This window comes from Papio anubis, chromosome 14, assembly GCF_008728515.1.
Source record: "Papio anubis isolate 15944 chromosome 14, Panubis1.0, whole genome shotgun sequence".
NCBI lineage: Eukaryota > Metazoa > Chordata > Mammalia > Primates > Cercopithecidae > Papio > Papio anubis.
In genome coordinates this window covers 3880541-3904303 of record NC_044989.1, presented here as the reverse complement: position 1 = coordinate 3904303, position 23763 = coordinate 3880541, and the positions used below count along the sequence as shown (strand labels likewise).

General features: G+C 42.3%; 1 long non-coding RNA gene across 2 annotated transcripts; it reads left to right on the top strand.

The window, feature by feature from the left end:
- Nucleotides 1-158: 158 nt before the first annotated feature.
- LOC103876689 lies at nucleotides 159-1984 on the top strand. Of its 2 annotated transcripts, none has more exons than XR_004178161.1 (2): nucleotides 159-241; nucleotides 1545-1984. It is a non-coding gene; the product is annotated as an uncharacterized LOC103876689 (long non-coding RNA). The 2 variants fall into 2 exon arrangements; XR_004178162.1 differs by having other exon boundaries at nucleotides 161-256.
- Nucleotides 1985-23763: the final 21779 nt, after the last annotated feature.

The window sequence follows — 23763 nt, the reverse complement described above, 5'->3', positions numbered from 1 at the left end:
TCTTGATGGAGATGAGTGTGGGTGAGGGAAGACCTTAGCCTCGGGCAGAAGAGGCTGAATGGAGGTGGGAGTTGGTCCTGGGAAGAGGTGGCAGAACCAGCAAACAGAATCGATTTGGAGAGAGGAGCGCAGGGGCCTGCTAATCTACTCTACAAAGGTGTACCCAGCCAACTGGCACATCAGAGCTTCTGGGTGCCAGGAACCAACAAGGAATAGAACAAAAAGCCCTTCAGTTCTGCTGGTAGGGGGAAGGGAGGTGAGGAGTGGATGGGAGTGGGGGTGGAGATGGGATGTAGATGCATTTTAAAATAAAGTTAACTGTCACAATATTTTAGATGGGGAAATATCAGAAGAAAAATAAATGAGCAGGATAAGGGGAATCTGCTCGTGAGGGTTACACTATTTGGAAAACATTGGTCTGGATGAGACTTTTAGGGAAATGCAGAGACTGCCAGGGAAGGAGGCCATGTTCTGGAACCATGCCAGGGCTGTGTGGATGTTGAAGAAGCATTGTTCCAGGGACAGAGACGTCCACCTGACTGCCTGCCTGCCTGGGAGGGCTCCTCGCTGGATTAGCTCCCTGCACACCAGGTTCCATTTGTCTGGAGGGCCTTCCTCCACACCCCATCTACTCTCCTAGCTTCTGATCACCCTCAAGACTCGGAGAGACAGTCCAGTCTTTCAAGCACCTTCCCAGTCCCTTCTCGGGTGGATCAGAATTTGGGACCCATCCTCCATGCTCTCCTCAGCACGTGCTGTTAATGTCCATCAGCCGGCCGGGCACGGTGGCTCACGCCTGTAATCCCAGCACTTTGGGAGGCCGAGGCAGGCGGATCACGAGGTCAGGAGATCAAGACTATCCTGGTTAACACAGTGAAACCCCGTCTCTACTAAAAATACAAAAAATTAGCCGGGCGTGGTGGTGGGTGCCTGTAGTCCCAGCTACTCGGGAGGATGAGGCAGGAGAATGGTGTGAACCTGGGAGGCGGAGCTTGCAGAGAGACGAGACTGCGCCACTGCACTCCAGCCTGGGCAACAGAGCAAGACTCTGTCTCAAAAAAAAAAAAAAAAGAAAAAGAAAAAATGTCCATCAGCCACTGCTCCGTCCCTCTGCAGAGCGTGCTCCTCCGGGCCCATGGGTGTGCTCCACCACTGTCCTCGTCTGTGCCTGGTACAGGGCACAGCACTTAGTTGCAGTTAGATTCCACAGGTAATTGCTGAAGAAACAGGTGATGGAGAGGGAGGGGAAGAAGGGAGGGGAAGGGAGGGGACGGGAGGGAAGGGGAGGGGAGAGTGAGAGACAAAGAAAGAAGGGAAAGACAGACAGAAGTGGTCCTTGTGAACGGAGGAGGTGTCAGCCCTGTGCAGGATCATGAACCATGAGAAAGAAGTAGGACCGGCCAGCTGAAGTGTGAAGGGGGCTTCCTGACTCCCATCTACCCATTCCAGTCCATTCTCCATAGACAGACAGATCTTTCCAAATCATACCTTAAGATTTTTTCTCTCTTCATCAACCATCTTCAATGTCTCCCCTTTACCTACAGACTAAATTAAAGCTAACCAGCCGAAAAGAAAGACTTTCATCATTTGGCAGAAACTTACCTCTGACAACTCCTCCAGGTCCAGGTGAAACTGTAGGACTTACTGATATTGGGGCACGCTCTTCACACTACTGCTACGAATTTGCTCACGCTCCCTGGAATGCCTCCTACAGCTGACACTGAAATTCTGTTCCTCTCATGTGGCTAAACTCAAAGAACGGCCCCTCACGAAGTCTTCCAGGATCTTGTCCTTCACCCTCACAGCCTCATTCCACATTTTGTTAACCTCACCTTGGTTTTTATCTGACTCTGTCTTAACGCTGGGACATTTGAATGTGGCTACATCTGTCTCATTAATCCACATGTTTCAGAGAGAAATGAGCACATTTTACTCGTCTTCGTTTTTCCTTCAAGGTTCAGCATAATAAAAGATATTTCATAAATGGGTTTGTACATGAATGAATGCATGAATGAATGAATGAATGAATGAACATGAGTCAAAGGAGAGAGGCTGGAGTATGATGGAGGCAGCCTAGAGTTAGAATTCAAAAGACAAATTCTGGCCCTCCTACCTACTGACTGTGTGACCTTAGATGATCACTTTAATCCATGCTAAGGTGCATCTACAAAACATAGCATTTATAATATATATTCTCTAAAGTTTCTACTCCTCTAATAATTCACATACAGTAAAAATTCCAAGCAATTGAAAGCTGGCTTCCAGTTCACCAATGTTTCACAACATCCTATTTCAGTATTTTTTTTTACAAGGTGGGTTTAATCATTCTGAATTACAGCAAGAAAATGAATATGACACCATGTAGGCATAAAGTCTTTGAGGCCAGGAAATCCCTGAGGCCTGTGACAATTCCAGGATCGGTATATCCTGATAATCAACATGGTAATGATGATAGCACCCAGACATAAAATTGCCAAATGCACAGAGAGCAGCATTGTCCACGTTTGGCGGGTAGCAAATTGAAATGCAGCTGGACTCTTCTATTCCCAGTAAGGACACCATTTATCACGAGCCCGCATGTGACCCTGTGGCGCACCTCGCTTGGGGGAGGGGATGCTCAGGGGTGTGCACTTCTGCTCTACCCGTGTTGTGCACTGGAAAATGAGATTGTAGGCACGGGCTCCAGCCACCTCTGGAAGTCATAAAGGCTGAACTGACACTCACGTGCTTGTAACACTCAACACAAGGTGGAAAGCGAAGTGCTGGCGCAGCATAATGATCTGCCCGCAGACAATGCCGGTTCCATTTCCACCCTGAGAGCTACAGGAATGTGTCATTTACTTAGGACAAACGAGGGGCTAAGAGAGAAGGTGTGAGATATTCTGGGTAACCTAATGAGGAGAGGATAAAACATAGGAGGCATTTGGTCTGTTCATTTTCCAGGCACTAACTGCTAGTGCAAGGTTACTTCTGCACAGCGAAAGGAAAGAGAATAAATGTACGCTCTCTGTCAGCCAGGAGACAGTCTCCATATTCTATGAAGGGCGGAAATAGGCTCCCTTGGGAAATTAAACCAGCCATCTTGGTGAATCTGTAGGAAATCATGCAATTAAAATTACAATTTTTAAAAATGACATTTCCATCACTGTGCTGTGTAGCTAGCTGTGGGAAAAACCCCTAACGGAAGCTCTGCCCTCCTTCACCAGTCATTTGCTAACAGGGCACTCACAGTCCACTGTGGGCGGCTGCAGGGAGCCTATATACTTTTTTCTTAGTTAAGACACTTGGATTAAAAAATAAGCAAAGGCGATCAAATCGCCACATTAAAGGAATAACTATTAGCAAACTTATTTTCCCAGGATCAAGATCAGCTGAAACTAATGAAAATGAACATTCCAATGTGTTGAGATACCATCTAAAGATTTGCTGTCCCAAAAAAGTTCAAGATAATTGTAATTACAGCGAAATGTTCCCTTCACAGAATCTTTAAGTTGGCAGTTAAGTGACAAAAGCTCAGGAATTCAAATAAGATAAAAATCTTGATGACTGTCCCAGTATAAGGGAGAATACAAATGAGGAACGGAGGGGAACTCTTCCTGCTCGGTTTAAATCCTTTTCACACTCATCATTACTTCTTTCTCCTTCCTTTACCCCTTTACATTCTCCTTCTTCAAAATGTCTCAATTTACATGATCTTTTCTCAATTTTAGCAAAACTTCAGCGTGTGTGACCGCCGGAGAGCAAAGGCGGTACTTTATGTTCATATCAGCGAAGTAATTTGAAATGACCATCATTTGCTGCTTTAAATTTTTTGAAGATTTTCTTACAAAATTTATCATTCTCATTTACACTCTAGTTTTTTCTAATTCATTCGTTTTGATTCTAATACTATGTATTGGCACAAATGCTATCATTAAGTCTAATTATATAATTAGCATAACATATGTGATCATGTAATTAGAATGTGCAATTACATAATTACAACGTGTAACGGCATCAGGGTGTAAATATCTTTCTGAAATGTCAGGAAGAAATATCCTCTCTTTGCTCAAGAGGTAGTTTTAAAGTTCAGTTTAGCATTTGATTCCAGAATGGAAATTCAAATACTATTTGAATCAACCACTTTAATTATGCTTAGGGAATAAAAGCTTTATTTTCTCTTCATTTAATACCTTTTCTAACTGAAGTACAACGTAAGAAACTCTGCAATGTATCAAAAGTGTTTGTTTAATCTTTGTACATTATTTGAGTCGGGAAAATACGATTATTAGAACTCCTGGCAAAATGAACCCATCCTCAAAATGTATATACTTGGATCTAGCAAATTTATATCTAAAAATGTAGTATTTCCTTCAATCACCAGATAGCCCCACAATTACCACATGCTAGGCATGGTCTCCTGGATGCTTCACAGCCTTCTCAAGCCCCAACATACACAAAACCAAGCACATTTTTCATCCAGACCTGATTTTTCACCCATATTACCTCCCTCAATGGTTCTCAGACTTCAGCATAAATGAGAATCACCTGAAGAGCTCCGTATACCAGATTTCTGAGTCTCATCTGAGAGTTTCCGATTAGGTAGTCCTGAAGTAAACCAAAGAATGTGCAATTTTAACAGGTTCCCCGGTGACCTGTGGCTGCTAGTCCTGGGACCACACTTGTAGAAATATTGTCTTACCCATCACCAAGTTTCCCAAGCTAGAAACCCAGATAAATTATTGCCTCCTCTGTTGTTCACCTCCCATCCACTCATCCACTCCCCCGATCTCCGAGTCCAGTGGGTTCCACCTCAGGACATCTCCCGAGTTACTTCCCGACCCTCTTCTCCATCCCTGCTGGCCAGGCTGCATTCAGCTCTCCTGTGCTAGTACCGTGCTGGTACCAAGAGGGAGGTGCTCTTCTCATTTCTTCCCCCAGTCAAACCCCAAACTAGCACCAATTTAGTTACACTTCAACTCTTCCTTTTTGAGAATGAATTGCTCCCCTGACGTACAGAATGGCTTTCACTTCTTAGCACAGCGGCTGCCTTCCCGAGCACTCCACTGCACTCCCACCACTCCCACACCATGACTCCTTTTGCTAATGCTGTCCCCTTTGTGTGGATGGAGGGTCTAGGCAGGGCCTGACCTGTCACGAGAAATCAGAGACTCATGGAATGAGCTCACACTGTGGACACAGGAAACCTTGATTTTGTGCAACTCCAGATGCAGAGACGAGATGGAGAATATGGTGGGGGAGGCGTTGAGTAAATGTAGACAACAGGAAGGGAGGATGACTTTCTTAGGCAGGACAGTGGGCCCAATGCTTTACCTATTATCTCATTTAGTCCTCACAAGTATCTGTTTTATAAGTTACATTTGCTACATGAGAAAACATGAGGCTCAGGAAGATCACACAGCTTTTTTAAGGTCCAATATCCAGCAAGCAGCACCACCGAGTTTGAAACCTACGTTGTAGCAAATATGCTGTCTGCCTCTGAAATCCATACTTGTTTAACACATTTCCACTGTTGGATGATTTCATGGTTAGAGGAAGAAACATATTCAAGTAGTGCTGAAGAGCTGATGGATGTGGAACTGGAAAGCAACCTCTGAGGCAGAAGTCCCAGGCTTTTTGGCACCAGGGATGGATTTTGTGGAAGACAATTTTTCCATGGACTTGTGGGGGATGATTTCAGGATGATTCAAGAGCATTACATTTATTGTGCACTTTAATTTGATCATTATTACATTGTAATATGTAATGAAATAACTATAAAATTCACATGATATAGAAGCAGTGGGAACCCTGAGCTTGTTTTCCTGCAACTAGATGGTGGGGGTGATGACAGACAGTGACAGATCATCAGGCATTAGATTTTCGTAAGGAGCACACAACCTAGATCCCTCATATACACAGTTCACAATAGGGTTCATGCTCCTATGAGAATCAAATGCTGCCACTGACCTGACAGGCAGTGGAGCTCAGGTGGTAATGAGAGTGATGGGGAGCAGCTGTAAATACAGATGGATCTCTGCTTGCTTTCCCACTGCTAACCTCCTGCTGTGCAGCCCAGTTCCTAACAGGTCATGGACCAGTACCAGTCTATGGCCCAGGGGCTGGTGACCCCTGCTCTAGGGGACCTACAGTATGGATCTATCTCAGGCCCTGCCCTTGTCAAAGTTCTTAGCAAACCCTCTAAGACCTGGAGCCTGTGGTTCTCAGAGTTCAGAAAGTCTGCTAATGAATCACTGAATCATCAATCACAGCATTATACAGGAATGAGGGCAAATGCAATACAGCACATTTAGTTCTAAAATAATTGGACAACTTTCAGGATTCAAAGAAATTTCATGTTGACAGCATATAATTTGTGAAGGATCTTTGGATTTCTCTTGACTGCAAACTTAGCAAGGGTCATCAACATGACATGACTTCTAAAAAATACGTAAAAACAAAATTATGCTTGTTTTCAACATGGCACTTGATTCAATCTTTAAAATGACTCCTCTTCTTCAAGGCAAAGTATCTCCAGTTATGGGAAAGACTTATCCACACTCAACAGCAAGAGAAACATGCCCATAGTTTAGAAAGGAAAGAAAATACCATAGAGCAATAAAAAGGAGAACAGCCATTATCCTGTGAGCTCTTAGTCCAGGTACATGAAAAGGCACAAACAGGTACAGATAACACCCAGCATAAGGTAAAGAACTAGAACCAAGGTGGATCTTTGGTCCTGGTTCCTGTAGTGGATATATCTTATATATCTATATGCTATATCCTTATAATATAAGGATAATACAATATCCTTATAATATAATGTAAATATAGTGTATAGATTTTACAAAAATAAAATCCACTCTAAAATCTCTTTTCCACTCTGAAAGGAAAAGAGAAGTCTCCAAATTCAGGCCTTGGCTATAATTTATATGAATATTCATACCTGAGATGTGAAAGAAAAAAGATCTAGCTAAGCAATGAGCTCCTAAGCCCAGGCACATTGACTTAGTGACAGCCCTAAAGATGCACCTGGAGCCAGCACTCTGAGTGCTTCTGTACCCCTGAGGTCTGGTTAGAAGGAACCCTGTTATCTCCATGGAGGGGTAGGGCTAAGCACAGATTGAGAAAGAGAAAAAAGAACCAGAAAACTAAAATTTCAAAACAAAAAAGCAAAAGAATACTAAGAAAAACAACCAAAAATAACAACAATGAAAAGGCAAATTCATTCCAAGCAAATGCAAATAATAGAGCAACATAAAAGTGAATATAAAATAAATGTTTGAAATCCTCAAATAAGTAAAGAATGCTATAACAATCATAAAAATAAAATAAGTAAGAAACAACTGAGATTTTAAAAATGTAGACGTGAAAAATAACTGATTGGAAATTTTGGAATTAAAAAATGTATTCACTGAAATAAAAATTCCTAATAAGATAAACTCTAAACTGGATATGTCAAAGAAATAATAAGTAAAGTAATAGATATTGCTGAGCAAATCATCTAAATATGGGTTAAAATATGATAGCACAATGAAGAGATACGAGTAAGAGTTGAAGCTCCAAAAATTCATCTAGAATAGAATAAGAAGTTCCAGAGGAAGAAATACGACAGAATTTGAAAGAAGCAATGTTTTAAAAAACAAAAGCAAACGAGTTTTTTCAGAATTGAAGAATCTTCAGATTGAAAGCAACCACCAGATATTAAGCTTATTAAATAAACTTATATAAAAAATATATCCATATGAAACATCAGAAAACTGTAGATGAGAAATGCATGAAACCAACCAGAGAGAAAACAGTTTGCTTTCCAAACAGCAATTAGATATCAGCAGAATTGTCATCAGAGTGAAAAATGGAAACCAAAAGATGTTGACTGAAGTCTTCAATGGGAATAAAATTTTCAACCTAAAATTGTATGCCCAGCTAAACTAGTTTTAAAGTGGGGCAACATAAAAAGACATTTTCAAATATGCAAGAGCCATGATGAGTTGCAACTTACACACTCTTTACTAAAGAGTGTTCTGAAGACACAGAAGGAACCCATGGAAAGTAAGAAACCACAGTGAGCACGAGTTAGTAGACCATATTACTGAATCCACTTAGTGAGTAGAGGAAATAATCCTAAAAGGTGTGTTTAAAATATAGAAGAATTTTAAATAACAATAGCAACAATGATAGAATGGGAAAATATATTTGGTAGATATGTTTTATATATATGTGTATGTATATATTTAAAAGTCTACTTCTTTTATCTAATTCAAAAAGATTATAAAAGATAATGAAAAAATTAGAAGATTTTAACATAATTCATATTATGTTAAGGTGCAAAGTAAGCATAAAAATCTATAAATATAGCCTATAGACTTTACAAAAATAACTATTTACAACCTATGGAAATAAAAAACTAAGCAAAAGAGCAAGAAAATACAGTAGTTCAGTTAAAATGCATTTATATAAAAATAAGAAAAGTAATTATGTCATTAATCATTTAATAAAGTAAATTAAATTTATAATTTTTTTAAAAAGCTTAATAGCTCAGACTTATTTTATAATCAGCTCAGACTTATTTTATAATCCAGAACTAACATGCTTACAAGTGACACACGGAGAATAAATGTATAAAGAAAGGGAGAAAATGAAAGGAATGGATAAAGATTAACCAGGCAGATAATATACCAAAATAAAGAAAATGTAGTAAAGTTAATAATCAAAAAGCTAAATTTTAGGTAAAAATTATGAAGAGTGATGAAAGAAAGCACCTGATAAAACAATAGAACACGAAGATAGAGCAATTATGTATCCAAGAACATAACTTCAAAATATACAATGCAAAAAAATAGTATTACAAAGAATAACTCTATAATCATCATGAGAAAATTGAGTGCATCTCCATTCAAAATTAATAAAGCAAACCTAAAATATAAGAAGGATATATGAGATATTTTGTTTCTTTTGGTTTGATTTCAGCTTTTATTTTAAGTACGGGAGCACATGTATAGGATTGTTACATGGATATATTGGACCCAGGTAGTGAGCATAGGTAGTTTTTCAACCCACACTCCACTCCCTCCCTCCCACCTTTAGTAGTCCTAAGAGTCTATTGTTTCCATTTAAATGTCAACATGTGCTTAATGTTTAGCTCCCACTTTGAGAACATGTGATATCCAGTTTTCTGTTCCTATGTTAATTTATTTTGGATTATGACCTTGAGCTTCACCCATGTTGCTGCAAAGAACATGATTTAATTCTTTTTTATGGATGTGTAGTATTCCATGGTGTATATGTACCACATCTTCTTTATATAATCCACCACTGATGGACACATAGGTTGATTCCATGTCTTTGCTATTTTGAATTGTGCAGTGTTGAACATACAAACGCATATGTCTTTTTGATAAAATAATCTACATTACTTTGGGTATATACCCAGTAATGGAATTGCTGAATCAAATGGTAATTTCATTTTAAGTTCTTTGGAAATCTCTAAACTGCTTTCCACAGAGGCTAAACTAATTTACACTACCACCAACAGTGTATAAGCGTTCCTCTTTCCCTGCGGCCTCACCAGCATCTGTTGTTTTTTGGCTTTTTAATAATAGCCATTCTAACTGGTGTTACAAAATGCTAACAACTCCACCAAAAGGCTACTAAAATGGATACATGATTTTAGCAAGGTTGCAGGATACAAAATAAATATACAAAAAATTAGTAGCATTTTTAACCCATCAATAACATCCAAACTGAGAGTCAAATCAACAACACAATCCCATTTACAATAGCCACAAAGAAAATGAAATATGTAGGAATACAGCTAACCAAGGACATGAAAGATTTCTACAAGGAGAACTGCAAAACACTGCTGAAAGAAATCAGAGATGACACAAATAAATGAAAAAACATCCTATGCTCACAGATTGGAAAAATCAATATCATTAAAATCACCATACTGTCCAAGGCAATTTACAGATTCAATGCTATTCCTGTTAAACTACCAACATCATTCTTCACAGAATTCAAAACAAAACTATTAAAATTCATATGGAACCCAAAAAAGAGCCCAAATAGACAAAGCAATCCTAAGCAAAAAGAACAAAGCTGGAGACATTGCACTACCTGACTTCAAATTATACTATAAGTCTACAAAACATCGTGGTACTGGTACAAAAACAAACACATAGAGCAATGGAACAGAATAGAAAACTCAGAAACAAAACCACATGCCTACAGCCATCTGATATCTTCCACAAGGTCGACAAAAATAAGCACTGGGGAAAGGACTTCCTATTCAATAAATGGTGCTAAGATAACTGCTTAGCCATATGCAGAAGAATGAAACTAGACCTGTATCTTTCACCATATACATGAAATGGATTAAAGATTTAAATTTAAGACCTCAAACTATAAAAATCTGAGAAGAAAACTTAGGAAATGCCCTTCTTGACATCAGCCTTGGCAAAGATTTTATGGCCAAGTCCCCAAAAGAAATTGCAATAAAAACAAAAATTGACAAGTGGGACCTACTGAAACCAAAGGACTTCTGCACAGCAACAGAAACTGTCAACAGAATAAATGGACAATCTACGAAACAGGAGAAAATATTCACAAACTATGCACCAACAGCAGTCTAATATATAGAATCTATAAAAAAAAGTAAATGAATCAACAAGCGAAAAACAAATAACCTCATTAAAAAGTAGACAAAGGACCTGAATAGACACTTCTCTGGACACACAAGCCGCCAACAAACAAATGAAAAAATATGCTCATCATCACCAATCAGAGAAATGCAAATCAAAACCACAATGAGATATATAAGATTTGAAAGAAAAAATGAAATGAACAAGATTGTTCTAATAGCATTTTTCATGGAACTTGGCAAATTGATTTTAAAGGTGAGAACAAACATCAAATGTTCAAGAATAGTTCTGAAAATTCTGAATAAGAACAACGAGGACAAGAGGCTTGCCCTCCAGTTGTTAAGATTCATTATAAAGCAATAGCAACTGATAGGGTGGCATTAGCATTGGGATAGACACAAAGGTCTTAGACTCACTCATGTGGTCTTGGAATATGATGGAAAAGGTACTACAAATCAGTGGGGAAACAGTGTTAACATAGTCACTACTCACAGGTAAAAACAATAATAAAATTAAGTACCAAGCTCACATTATACAGTGAAATAATCTCATAATGGCTGAACAAATCATATATGAAAAAATGCTTAAAATATTAAAAGAAAATATTGGTGAATATTTTTATTTAACATGAATGAGAAATAAAGCTGTGTTGTTGTAAACCCCTGAGATGTTAAGAATTTTGCTGCCACTGAGCGACCTAGGGAAAGCTGACTGCCACAGGACTGAACAGAATACTGGTGATTTCCATTATATCCCCAGTGTTTACTTTTTAGAGAAAATATGAAGGAAATATAAACAAAAAATAATATTTATTAATTCTGAGAAAGAAATACAGGGATGTGATTGTCTTTTCTCCTTTAATTTTAAATAATGAAAAAGCATATTCTTTTTTAAAATTTTGGGGTTGCATTAAAACAAGTGAGATGCTAGGTAAGGAGATGATATTGACTCACCTATGCCACTGAAACCCCCTGAGGAATACTGCATTCAGTTCTGGGAGCCACCCAGAATGGGATGATGACAAACAGGGAAACCAGGGTGCCTTCTGAGGAACAGCTAAGCAAACCAAAAGTATTTAGCTGGAAAGACAAGACTGAAAGGAAACCCTATCATCAAAAAACTACAACCTGCCAGAAAAGAAGAGGGTTCAATATTTCCCATATTGGCTCAAAAGGCGCCTTTCAACTCAGCATAAGGAAGAACTTTTGAACAAGCAGAGCTCCTGCAAACTGAAGCAGTCCTCCTCCCCAGTCTCTGGAGAACAGGGATGGGGATCTGCTGCTACCTGGACTTCCAAAGGATTTTGTTAATAAATATCTCACAAAGGTTCTCACCATCTCTTTCCCACACAGAACAATTCCTCCACAAACTCTCACCTCCTGTGCACGCATGTATCCTAGGCCATTTACATTTCTGCACCCAAATGTGGGTTTACTAAATCAACTTCACACAGTTGATTGGAGTAGTAAGGATTTTTAAAGCCTTCTCGGTATAAAACATGTCAAAAACTGAAATATTATCTCACCTTTTAATACACAATAGGACATTAAGAATGAGCAACAATTAGAAAATAAATACGTAATTTTGAGGGATGATTTTAGTATACGCATTAGTGCTAAATACTGGTTTTAATAGATTAAAATATATATGAATTTCAACTATTTGTGTTCTTGCATTGCAAAAGGTTGCAAAGAATCCGACAATCAACAGCTCCCAGTGTGAGCTTAGTATTCATGCTTGTGTGTAAGGACAAGTGAGCTTTGAACAAGCAACTAGAGAACAGCAGAGAGCTAGAGACACTGGGGCAGACCTTAATCATGGCCTGGGCAGGGGGTGCAGGCTGCTCACCAGGGCTCCCGATGTTGGGGCTTAGGGTCTGGGCTCTGACTAACCAGCAGGGTCACCTTAGTCAAGGTCCTCACCCTTCAAAGTTCAGGTTTCTCACCTGCAACATGGAGGTAAGGATAGCACCTACTTCATAAGAAGTTTAAAGATTAAATGAAATAACTCATCTGATAATTGCCATGGTACCAGATACATAATAAAGGCTCCATAGATGTTAGTTCATGTTATCATTTGAAATCAAACAGATATCACGTAGTAGGGGTAAACCCTTAATCAATGACTATTATAATAGTAATAATGTAGTTATTATTTATTGAATTCTTATTGTATGCCAAACACTGTACTAGGTGAGTCCCATATATTGTCTCATGCAATTCTCAGAACACCACCACTTAATAGGTAATGAAACCAAGAATTACATGCTAATTAAGTAACAAGAGATCTACTGTACAACATGGTGACTGTAATTAATTATGGTTTTTTGGGGGGGGGTTTTTGAGACGGAGTCTCACTCTGTTGCCCAGGCCAGAGTGCAGTGGTGCCAACTCGGCTCACTGCAACCTCCACCTCTCATGTTCAAGTGATTCCCCTGTCTCAGCCTCCTGGGTAGCTGGGATTATAGGCAAATGCCACCACACCTAATTTTTGTATTTTTAGTAGAGATAGGGTTTCACCATATTGGCCAGGCTGGTCTCGAACTCCTGACCTCAGGTGATCTGCCCACCTCAGCCTCCTAAAGTGCTGGGATTATAGGTGTCAGCCACCACCCGGCCTAATTATGTATGTTTGAAAATGGCTAAGAGAGATTCTAAGGGTTCTCACAACAACAAAAAAAAATTTAAGTATGTGAAATAGTGCACATGTTAATTAATTTAGTCATTCCTCAATGTATGCATATTTCAAAACATGTTGTGCACAAGAAATATATACAACTTTGTCAATTTTTGTAATCTATTAATTTTTTTTTTTAAAAAGTGTGCTACCCAGTGCTCAGTGAGATCAAATCCCCCAGCTGACTGATTCTGAAGCAGGGGCTCTGTTTTGTGTCACTTACACTCACTCAACCTTAGCTACTTTATCTACAAAAGAGGGAGATATTGGAGGCTGTTGTGCAGACTGAATGAACTGATGTCCTCTGCACACCTGGCTTCCTCACACCCTTTCGCCACCTCTGTGAGATTCAGGGTGGCCTCTAGCACAGGGCCAGAGAACTTAGTTTTTACTCCCATTCGAGACTAGCTAGGGGTGAACCCAAAGTCGGGAGGCACATGAACTCCCCTCAAAGTGCAAAATAAAGGTCAGGAATGCCAAAGAGTTTCTTCTCTCACTTCCTGGCTCAAAGTAGCAGCCAGCTCATGTCCTTGAAGCCCTGGAAAATGAGGAGCACCCGATGGCTCCTTCAAACCAAATGAAACAAAGTGAATTTCTTGTGAAAAGATTCTCTACAGCAGAAAAACAGTGAATGGGATAAAAGCGGCTTGCCAGAAACAGCACCTGAGGTTCTGAAGCTGTTACAGGTGGGTACATCATACGACATGACACCTGCTTTCAGCATTGAGGAGAACATGGGTTGGAGGCTGTATTAGGCCGTTTTCACGCTGCTGATAAAGACATCCCCAAGACTGGGCAATTTACAAAGAAAGGTTTAATTGGACTTACAGTTCTACATGGCTGGGGAAGCCTCACAATCATAATGGAAGGCAAAGGGCACATCTCACATGGTGACAGACGAGAGAAGAGAGCTTGTGCGGGGACACTCCCCTTTTTAAAACCATCGGATCTCATGAGACTCATTCACTGTAATGAGAACAGTACAGAAAAGGCCCACCCCCATAATTCAATCACTTCCCACTGGGTTCCTCCCGTGACCCGTGGGAATTGTGGGAGTTAACATTCAAGGTGAGATTTGGGTGGAGATACAGCCAAATCGTATCAGAGGACCCAAGCATTTCAATCACCTTTGCTTCTAGATTTTACAGGTGTAGAGGAGAGGCCTCTTTGCACAGGTGGCCATATTAAATCTACGTTTTATCATTTTATTATGCCCAGGTCGATAGCCAGGCAGTAAGGGGATGGGTCAGGCGCTGGTCCTAGGCTCTGCTGTAACTAACAGATCTCTTTGGTCAAATTATTTCCTCTCTCTGGGTTTAGTTTCCCTATAAGATACAGGAATTAGATGTCATGATGCCCAAGCTCCTTTCTAGTCTCAATATGTATGATTCCAAATGGAGGGTTATAATGGACTGAATATATGAGGAAAAGCACATATTTGAGCCAGATTTTGTCTGGAGGAAATGTGAATGTTGTGTTGGGTAATGCTCTTGTTAACAGTCAAGAGCATTGTCTGGTTCCCATAATGGGCAGTAATGGATGAACTAGTGTTTCCAGGAAGACCGGCAGCCTGGTAGAGGCCATGGTGGGGCTCCACCATGTCTGAAGCAAGCCCTGAATGTCCCAGTCTACTGCTAACAAAGCAAAGGGCCTAGGCAAATTTATGTCTCAGAAGAGGGGAGAGAATTATCTGCAGGAGGCAGAGTTTGGGAGCAATGTCCTAAGGAAATGTATTCACTGGGAGTGGGCTCTCTGCTGAAGTCAGCAGCCCCTTGATACCCCAGGGACACCCTGGAGCACCTGGGGGGCAACAGGATTCCAACCTCAGGTGTGGTGAAAGGCCACCATAGAGGGTGGGGCGTGGGAAGAGTGAGAATAAGTATCCTCAGTCGAGTGAGCTCCTCTACTAAATAAGTGGCTCACAAACCTGCCTAGTCATTAAAACGCTCCAGGAAGCTTTTTAAAAATCAGATTCCCAGACTTCAGCCCAGTACAAATGTCTGGCCCAGGAATCTGTATGCTTTTCGGGTCTCCCAAGCATTTCTGATGATGAGTAGGTGAGTACAGAATCTCTTCATAGACGGTGCCTGGCACATTTAACCAAACTCAACAGAAAAGGGAAATGGGTACTCCAGGTTTTACTTGTTTTCATTTTTTGGATGAAAGACAGAAAGTAGAAGAGGTAAAGAGAAATGCAGGGTGGAGTTTCAAACCTTCACAAATTATTTCTCAAGAATCCTCCAGCCTGGGCAACAAGGCAAGACCCCGTCTCTATAAAAAACAAAAATTAGCTGGGAGTGGTGGCATGTGCCTGTCATCCCAGCTACTTGGGAGGCTGAGGTGGGAGGATCTCCTGAGCCCAGGGAGGTTGAGGCTTCAGTGAGCCATGACTGTACCATTGCACTCCAGCCTGGGGGACAGAGGGAGAACCTGTCACAGAAAAAAAAGAATCCTCCCTGTGGGCAAATGGAGGAAACTCTGACTCTAGCTTGTGGCCCAGCCTCTCCCAACAACTCTGCTCTTGCCAAGTCCTTCCTAGAGCCCTCCAGCTTCCACTCAGCCAGCCTCAAAACCCAGGTCACCAGTGTCAGCAACCTGGGAGCAAAGGAGCCTGAACTCGTGAGAAGGTGCCTGTCCAAAAATGTCCCCATGCTTGCCACTATGTCTTTTCTTGCCTTATAGTCCAGAAAAACTTACATTGGGAAGACATTTTCACAAAACTCAAAGGCAATACCGTATTTCTTAGCCTCCTCTATGGGCATTGGGTCAGCTAAATTATAGAGATTAGAATTGCCCCCTGTAAAATATTTACAAGCTCCCATCTCCAAAACAATACTCTCTATCCTTCTGAAGCTCTTCCACTCAGTCTGTCTGCACTGGTTCTTTATGAGCATGTTTGTGTCTCTAGGACCCCAACCACCCACTCTTCCATCTCATCAAGTGTGTATGTATCATGGGGTAGCCATGTCACAAATGCTGGGGTCACAAAAATATGAAGAGGTCATCCTTGGTCTTAACAACTCTACAACCTATCTTCTCCAACTCCGCCCCTAACACATTGAGCATCTATGATAAACACACTCTCTGTAATGTATAAACAGTACCCACTTCCTTCTTCTGTGCCTCGGGGAGTAGGACTAAGACCGAGGTTTTAAAGTTATGTTCTATGTAGACCTAGTTCTGGAACACTGCTGTTGGGGGGCTCATGGTGAACAGGGCACTTAACAGTGAAACCCTTCTCTTCCCCACATCAATATTTTTACTTCTTGTATAAATTGTGTAAATTATTTTTTTAATGACGTGATTTCAAAATTACTGGTGCAGATGATATGTAAGGTTCTTTCCAGAGTTTGCATTCTATAGTTTTGAGATCATATTTGGAGGAGCTTTGAATAAAGAAGACCTGGGTTGAAGACAGAGGTAAGAGGGAACCATTGTAAGAAACCATCTTAAAGCTACACATGCTGAAAGGAAAGTACTAGTTTTGAGTTACTCTCTTGAAACTAAGCATGGGCAGAGGATGAGAAAATGTCCAAATGCTTTCACATTACCAGAATAGATTTGAATGATCCCCTGGCAGCTTCCAAAATTACAGGTGTTAATGGGGTTATTTTTATCAGATGACACTCGTCAAAAGAAAATCTGATGTGTTGCGTGTTAGGTAAATGCTGATATGCACATTCCATGACTAAATTATTCATCATTTTCTTATTCTAAGTGTCTAAGTGAATACTGCATGCCCAGTATATTCATTCATTTTCATGCTTCTGATAAAGACATACTGAAAACTGGGAACAAAAAGAGGTTTAATTGGACTTACAGTTCCACATGGCTGGGGAGGCCTCAGAATCATGGCAGGAAGTGAAAGGCACTTCTTACATGGTGGTGGCAAGAAAAAATGAGGAAGAAGCAAAAGCAGAAACCCCTGACAAACCCATTAGATCTTGTGAGACTTATTCACTATCACCCAAATAGCATGGGAAAGACCGGCCCCCATGATTCTATTATTCCTTCCCTCTGGGTCCCTCCCAACACATGTGGGAATTCTGGGAGATACAATTCAAGTTGAGATTTGGGTAGGGACACAGCGAAACCATATCACCCAGATATTTAATAGTAATCAAATACTTAAATATTTGATCTGTTTACGCAATTTCCCAGGAAATAGCATGTTTTTATGTTTTACAAAGCAGAACAGTGGGGCTTAAAATAATACAGACATTAATTTTTTACATTTTCTAAATTGTCTTTGTATTGAGAATTAGCTTGTTGAATAGTTGTGATGAAGTAAATTTTAGGAAAGAATTCTCTGTCTTCCAATGTCACATCACAATGCAAATTATCAGACTGCAATAGATTTGCCAAAATTATTGGTCTTATATTACTTACACAATTTTCAGAAATAAGAAAACATACAGATCGCTGGAAGTGTTCCAGTTGCCGTAACTATAAAGGCCAAGTTTCTGAGGCTCACGGCACTCTCCCTCCTTTTTGTTCTCTTGAATGGACAGTATTAAGGAAATGGCTTTCATTTTATGGAAGATTCAATCATTCTGACAAGACAGTCTTTTTTCCCACTTATGACAACATGCATAAAATGAAAATGAGAGGAAAAAATTGATTTTGACTAAGAACTAAATTGGCAAGTGTAATTAGCATCTTGAATGCAGTAAGGGCTTCCATGCCCTTCACCTTCATCTATCCAAACCATCTTGTCAGAGCATCTCCTGCCTGGCCCTGCCCCACACCCAAGGCTGCACATGCCTGTGGAAGCAGCATGGGGGCAGAGGGCAGTGAGCCCCAGCTCGGGCAGGTGGCTGGGAGTCAGGACTTGGCTTGCACTCAGTTGTGCTGTGAGGGTGGCCCACGTATCGCGAGCCATGTGGGGGCCTCAGCCAGACTCTACCTGCATGTGCAGCTGCTTCCAGCTTCTATCCCTAGTCTCAGTTCTTTCCTCTTTACCCAGAAACTGGAAAATAAACACTGCCAGGGTCCTGGTTCCTGTCGCTGTCCTCTGGGGCTCCTTCAGGCCACCGTGGCAGGGCTCCCTGGCTGTGTCAGGTTCTACCACAGCTGGATTCAAAGGTGCTGGACACACAATGCCACATGCACTCCCTTGGGTCAGTAGATGCTGAATCCAGCATTTCAGATTGACCTGAGGGGAGGGTGTTGAAGCTGCACTTCTGCCCTTCCTGGTGGATTCCTCTGTCTCCCGTCCTCTCCACACTTTCTGGTTTGTGCAAGGGTTTCCTTTGTCAGTAGAGATAGCATGGGCCACTTTACAGGGTCCACGTTTTCTGATCCTAGTGATAAGAACAGGAATTGGGAAGATATATAAAGTACTTCATGGAGCTTAAATAATTCTTTCACGTGAATTAACTCATGTTTTTCTTCACACAAAAAGGCTGAGGATGCAGACAGAAGAAAGAAATGGCATTTATTGAGGATGCCTACACTGTGCCAGTGGTATTTTTAGTCCTTAGAGCAACACTGCTAAGAACACGTCCCTTGCATTTCACAGAGGGATAAACGGCCACCCACAAGGTGAAGGAGTGTGTCCGTGGTCAGGGCTGTGGTGAGTGACAGCTGAACTCGAATGCAGCCCGCCATCCTCCAAATAGCATGATTTTCCTGCTTTACATGTCTGCACTCATCATCCAAATGTCACTGGATGAAAGCATCCAGTCTTCACCAGCTGGTTTCTTTGGCCCCTACGATGAACCTACTCACGCCTGCAGCTCAAGGAAGTTTCCAGAAAGCCTCCAGCACAAGTGAGGAAGCTAAGGATATGACAGGCTGGCTGAGCATGGGGGAAGACAGAAATTTAGCCTCTAAGCCCTCTGGGCACAGAAGGCATCTGAATATCTTCCACCCTAAGGAAGCCCTGTAGGCCCCTGGCAGCCTTTGGTGCCAGGGCTGAGGCCAAGAGGCGGGGAAGTTATGGTACCCAAAGGAAGTGTAGTCAGGAATAGATTCCCGCAGTCCATCCAAACCAAAGTGAGCAGATAGCCAAAAACGCAGGAGACCAGATGCCAGTGCCAAGATCACAGGGTGACACTGAGCTGGCTGTGGCAAGCACAGTGAGCAGGATAGTGCCTTGCAGGACAGGACACGTCACACCTGCCTGAGGGCAGCATCCAGAGAGTTAGGAAGCCCCCCGGTCTCCCACTTCTCACCCCAGAACACAGTCGTAGCAGTTTGAATAGTTGGGGAAATAAGTAGTTGAGAAGTCAAGTCTGGAGGTGTATTTTTGGGAGAAAGAAGAGTGAATGGGCTCCTAGGATTGAGTGGGTTTTGGGAGTTCAGGGTTGCCTTTTCCCTTTGTCTCCAGGGAACTGCTGCTGGATTTGAGCTCTGCATTTAAAAAAAAAAAAAAAAGCTGACTCTGGATTCAAGGGAGGCAGGCACAAGGGACCCAGGGAGGCCTGATTCACAGGGTTCCATTCCTAGGTCCCCTTCCCTTCCTCCAAGACCAGAGTTAGGGTTGAAATGTGAGGCAAATTTCCTGGCTTCCTTACCTTACTGTGTTTGGAACTAAAAACAAACGAATGCCTCCAAGAGCCACGACTGGGAGAAAAGCGTGATTCCAAGGACAACTGTGGCTATGATTTGAGTGCCAGCATGAAACAGGAGGCAGCTTAATGGCTGGAGAAGAAGACTTTGAAGAGCTCTCTGCTGCTTTTTAAATAAAAATTTGCAGAGGGAGACTATGGCTAAGAGAGTGGGTACCCAGAAGCTGACCTTGAGCCCCCAGGAGTCATGTGGACACTGACTTTGGATGACAATGACAGCATGAACAGGTGGCATGCCCACAGCCCTGTATCCATTCTGTCCTCGACTTGATAAAAATCAGTCACTGACCAAGAAAATCAGGGGTGATCTGTAGGAAAAATGGGGAGAGAAGACTAGCTTAGCCTGTAACCTGAGTAACAAATCTAATACCTGCTTCCATAAGAAATAAAGAATTGATAGTTCACCTCCTTTACCTTGTTTGCTCAGCCTGCAAACCTGGCAATGGGGCAACTGTCTAAAGTCAACCTGAACAGCACTGAGATCATCCCTGCGGACACAGGAAGGCCCCTCTTTATATAAATCAGCCAAAGAACATCTGCATTCCCAGGAGAGTCTAGTGGATTTATAAAACAGTGACTAATGGGCCCGTGCAGACAGAATCCTAAAAGAAAAAAATGTAGAACAGTTTCACCATTAACAAAACAAACATTCATCAACTATGCTTCATGTTAGGAAAAGGCAGTTTCACTATATTTTCTAATATGTACACATTTTTAAGATTTTCCCCTCCATCCTGTTTCTCGGCTTGTGGGCTCCAACTCCTCAGGCTCAGATGTCTTCCCTCCCTGGTGGGCCTGGCTCTGCCATCTGGTATTGGCCTTCTTGATCCAGCCCCTCCTCCCCAGCACGTCATGTTCCCCCGTGACTCCCACCTACACTGCCCACCGCGTCACACCAGGTCTGAATGGTTAGGAGAGCAGCACATCCCATCTCTGGCCCCTCACCCACACTCCGCCTCCCTAATTCCTCACTCAAAGAGCTCACTCAGGTCAGCTGGTTCCTCGTGACCTCCACGCCACTGCCTTCATTTCCTTTGTCCTCCAAGAACTCGTCATGCATGTAGCCCCCAAAATTCATATTTCAAATCCTAACCCTAGTTCATATTTGGAATCATAACCCTCAAATTCATATTTCAAATCCTAACCCTAGTTCATATTTGGAATCCTAACTGCCAAATTCATATTGCAAATCCTAACCCTAATCCATATTTGGAATCATAACCCTCAAATTCATATTTCAAATCCTAACCCTAGTTCATATTTGGAATCACAATGCTCAAATTCATATTTCAAATCCTAAACCTAGTTCATATTTGGAATCATAACCCCCAAATTCATATTTCAAATCCTAACCCTAGTTCATATTTAGAATCACAACCTTCAAGTTCATATTTGAAATCCTAAAAATACCCTAATATGAGGGTATTGGGAGGTGGGGCCTTTGGGAGGTGATGAGGGTGGAACCCTCACAAATCAGGTTAGTGCCCTTATAAAAGGGACCCCAGAGAACTGCCCCACTCTTCCACCATGTGAGGACACAGCCAGAAGCCACTGTCTGTGAAGAACAGCCCCTCCCCAGACACCAGATCTGCTGGTGCCTTGATCATGGGCTTCTAAGCTTCCAGAACTAGAAGCCATAAATTTTGTGTTTCATAAGCCAATCAGTGCATGGTGTTTTGTTACAGAAGCCTGAATGGGTTAAACAGTTAACGTTCAGATTCACTCTGTCACACCATCCCCTCAGTGTTCCAGGCATGCTCCAACTGGATGACTGGCAGGAGAGCCTATAATTGTGTTTGATTTATTCACTTCTCAAACATTTGGAAACACAAACATGATGCCGAGTGCTGTCCTCAGGGGCACAGTCTGGTGAGTGACACCAAGACTCGGCCCTCAGGAGAACCATGAGCTGTAATCCCAGCACTTTGGGAGGCCGAGACGGGTGGGTCACAAGGTCAGGAGATCGAGACCATCCTGGCTAACATGGTGAAACCCCGTCTCTACTAAAAAATACAAAAAACTAGCTGGGCGAGGTGGCGGGTGCCTGTAGTCCCAGCTACTCGGGAGGCTGAGGCAGGAGAATGGTGGGAACCCGGGAGGTGGAGCTTGCAGTGAGCTGAGATCCGGCCACTGCACTCCAGCCTGGGTGGCAGAGCGAGACTCCGTCTCAAAAAAAAAAAAAAAAAAAAAAAAAGAACCATGAGGACACAGGTGGGGACTGAGGTGGATCCCAGGAGCAGAGGTCAACTCGCTGATTCTAGGGTTCTGTGTGGATCTCGGCCCACAGGCAGCTTCTAACAGGACTTGGTGGCTGACTCTTGTGGCACACAAGTGGAGGGGACACTAGAACACGGGTACTGGGAGGTGAGGTTCCTGAGCATCAAACGAAGAATTAACGTGAGGGTGAATTAACATGCGGGTTAAATTCTGTAAACTGGAGGGAAATTCTGTAAATAGAAAAGGAAACTGCAGGTGAAGAAGTTAAAACTTACACCATCTCATAACCAGTGAGGGTCAGTCCGGAATTTGAAGCCAGAGTTTCTAACTCCAAATCCTGTGTTCAGAAACTGGGAGAAACAAACCCAGTGATGGATGGCTACTGGATAGCGTGACGCCTCCACCAGCCACACAGGCCGGCACAGCAGGGTCAGTGTCACGTTCATGGCTACGCCAAATGTCATGCTGAAGGGAGTGGGTGGATGAGCAGAAAGAACTCTGTGGTGCGGGGGGTGGGTGCTGGCCGTAGGCAGGTGAAAGATGATTTTATTCGGCAGCAGCTGTCATCAATAGTTTTCTCACACTGTCTGTCCTGTCTCAGCTGCTTGAGCCGGCTGTGGCTCCTTTCAGCAGCTGGCTCTCCCTTGCCATCAGGGTCATCAGCTTAACTCTTTCTCTGGGCACCAGTGAGCCAAGCTGTGTCCTGTCTCCCTACTGTCCATCCAACTTTGGCTCTCTCTCTTTCTCTCAGTGTGAACACCTGCATAGTGTCAACAGGGCAATTATACCTTTTATAGAAAATAGTGGCTTAGAGCCAAGTAATGACAATTCCCTATGTTATGGCTGTGCTGGTGAGCTTCTCTGTTATGTCTGCATGGCTGTGGTAACAAGTGGAGTTATACGCCTGCACTCTAGACTTGCTGAGTCACTCTGGATGTTAACCTCGGCCTATCCTTGACCAACGCACAGCCCTTACCTTACAGCCAGGGCTGTGCTTTCTGCCATGTCTGCTTTCAGTTTTCCTGACAGCAACTTGGTTTATAACAATGATTTCACAGTAAAGCCTACTAAACGCAGTTCCACCTCCGTTGGGAGCTCACGCTTGCCCAAACAGAAGCGAGGACTTGCTGCCACTCTGGCCTGACTCCCTGCCCACAGTCAAGCCCACACAGGAGATGTGTCACCAAACAAACCACCAGGAACAAAACCCACATGAAGTGCCAGTGGCTATAGATTTGTTTGGAGCTGCTCTCCATTTCATAAGCTCAATGAAAAGTCAGCAGCAGGTGGTGGAGAGAACGCAGGATTTGGACTCAGAAACCCTGGCTTTAAGCTCCTGACTGACCTTCACTGATTATGAGATGCACCTGCAGTTTTCTCTTCTACAAATTGGAGGGACATCACTGAACCCACATTAATCCTTCATTTGAAGCTTGGTGGATATGGTTCAGCTGTGTCCTCACCAAAATCTCACCTTGAATGATGATAATCCCACAGTCCAAGGGTGGGGCCAGGTGGAGACAATGAATCATGGGGGTGGTTTCCCCCATACTGTTCTCATGATAGTGAATAAGTCTCCTGAGATCTGATGGTTTTATAAAGAGGAGTTCCTGCATACATGCTGTCTTGCCTGCTGCCATGTAAGACATGACTTTGCTCCTCATTTGCCTTCTGCCATG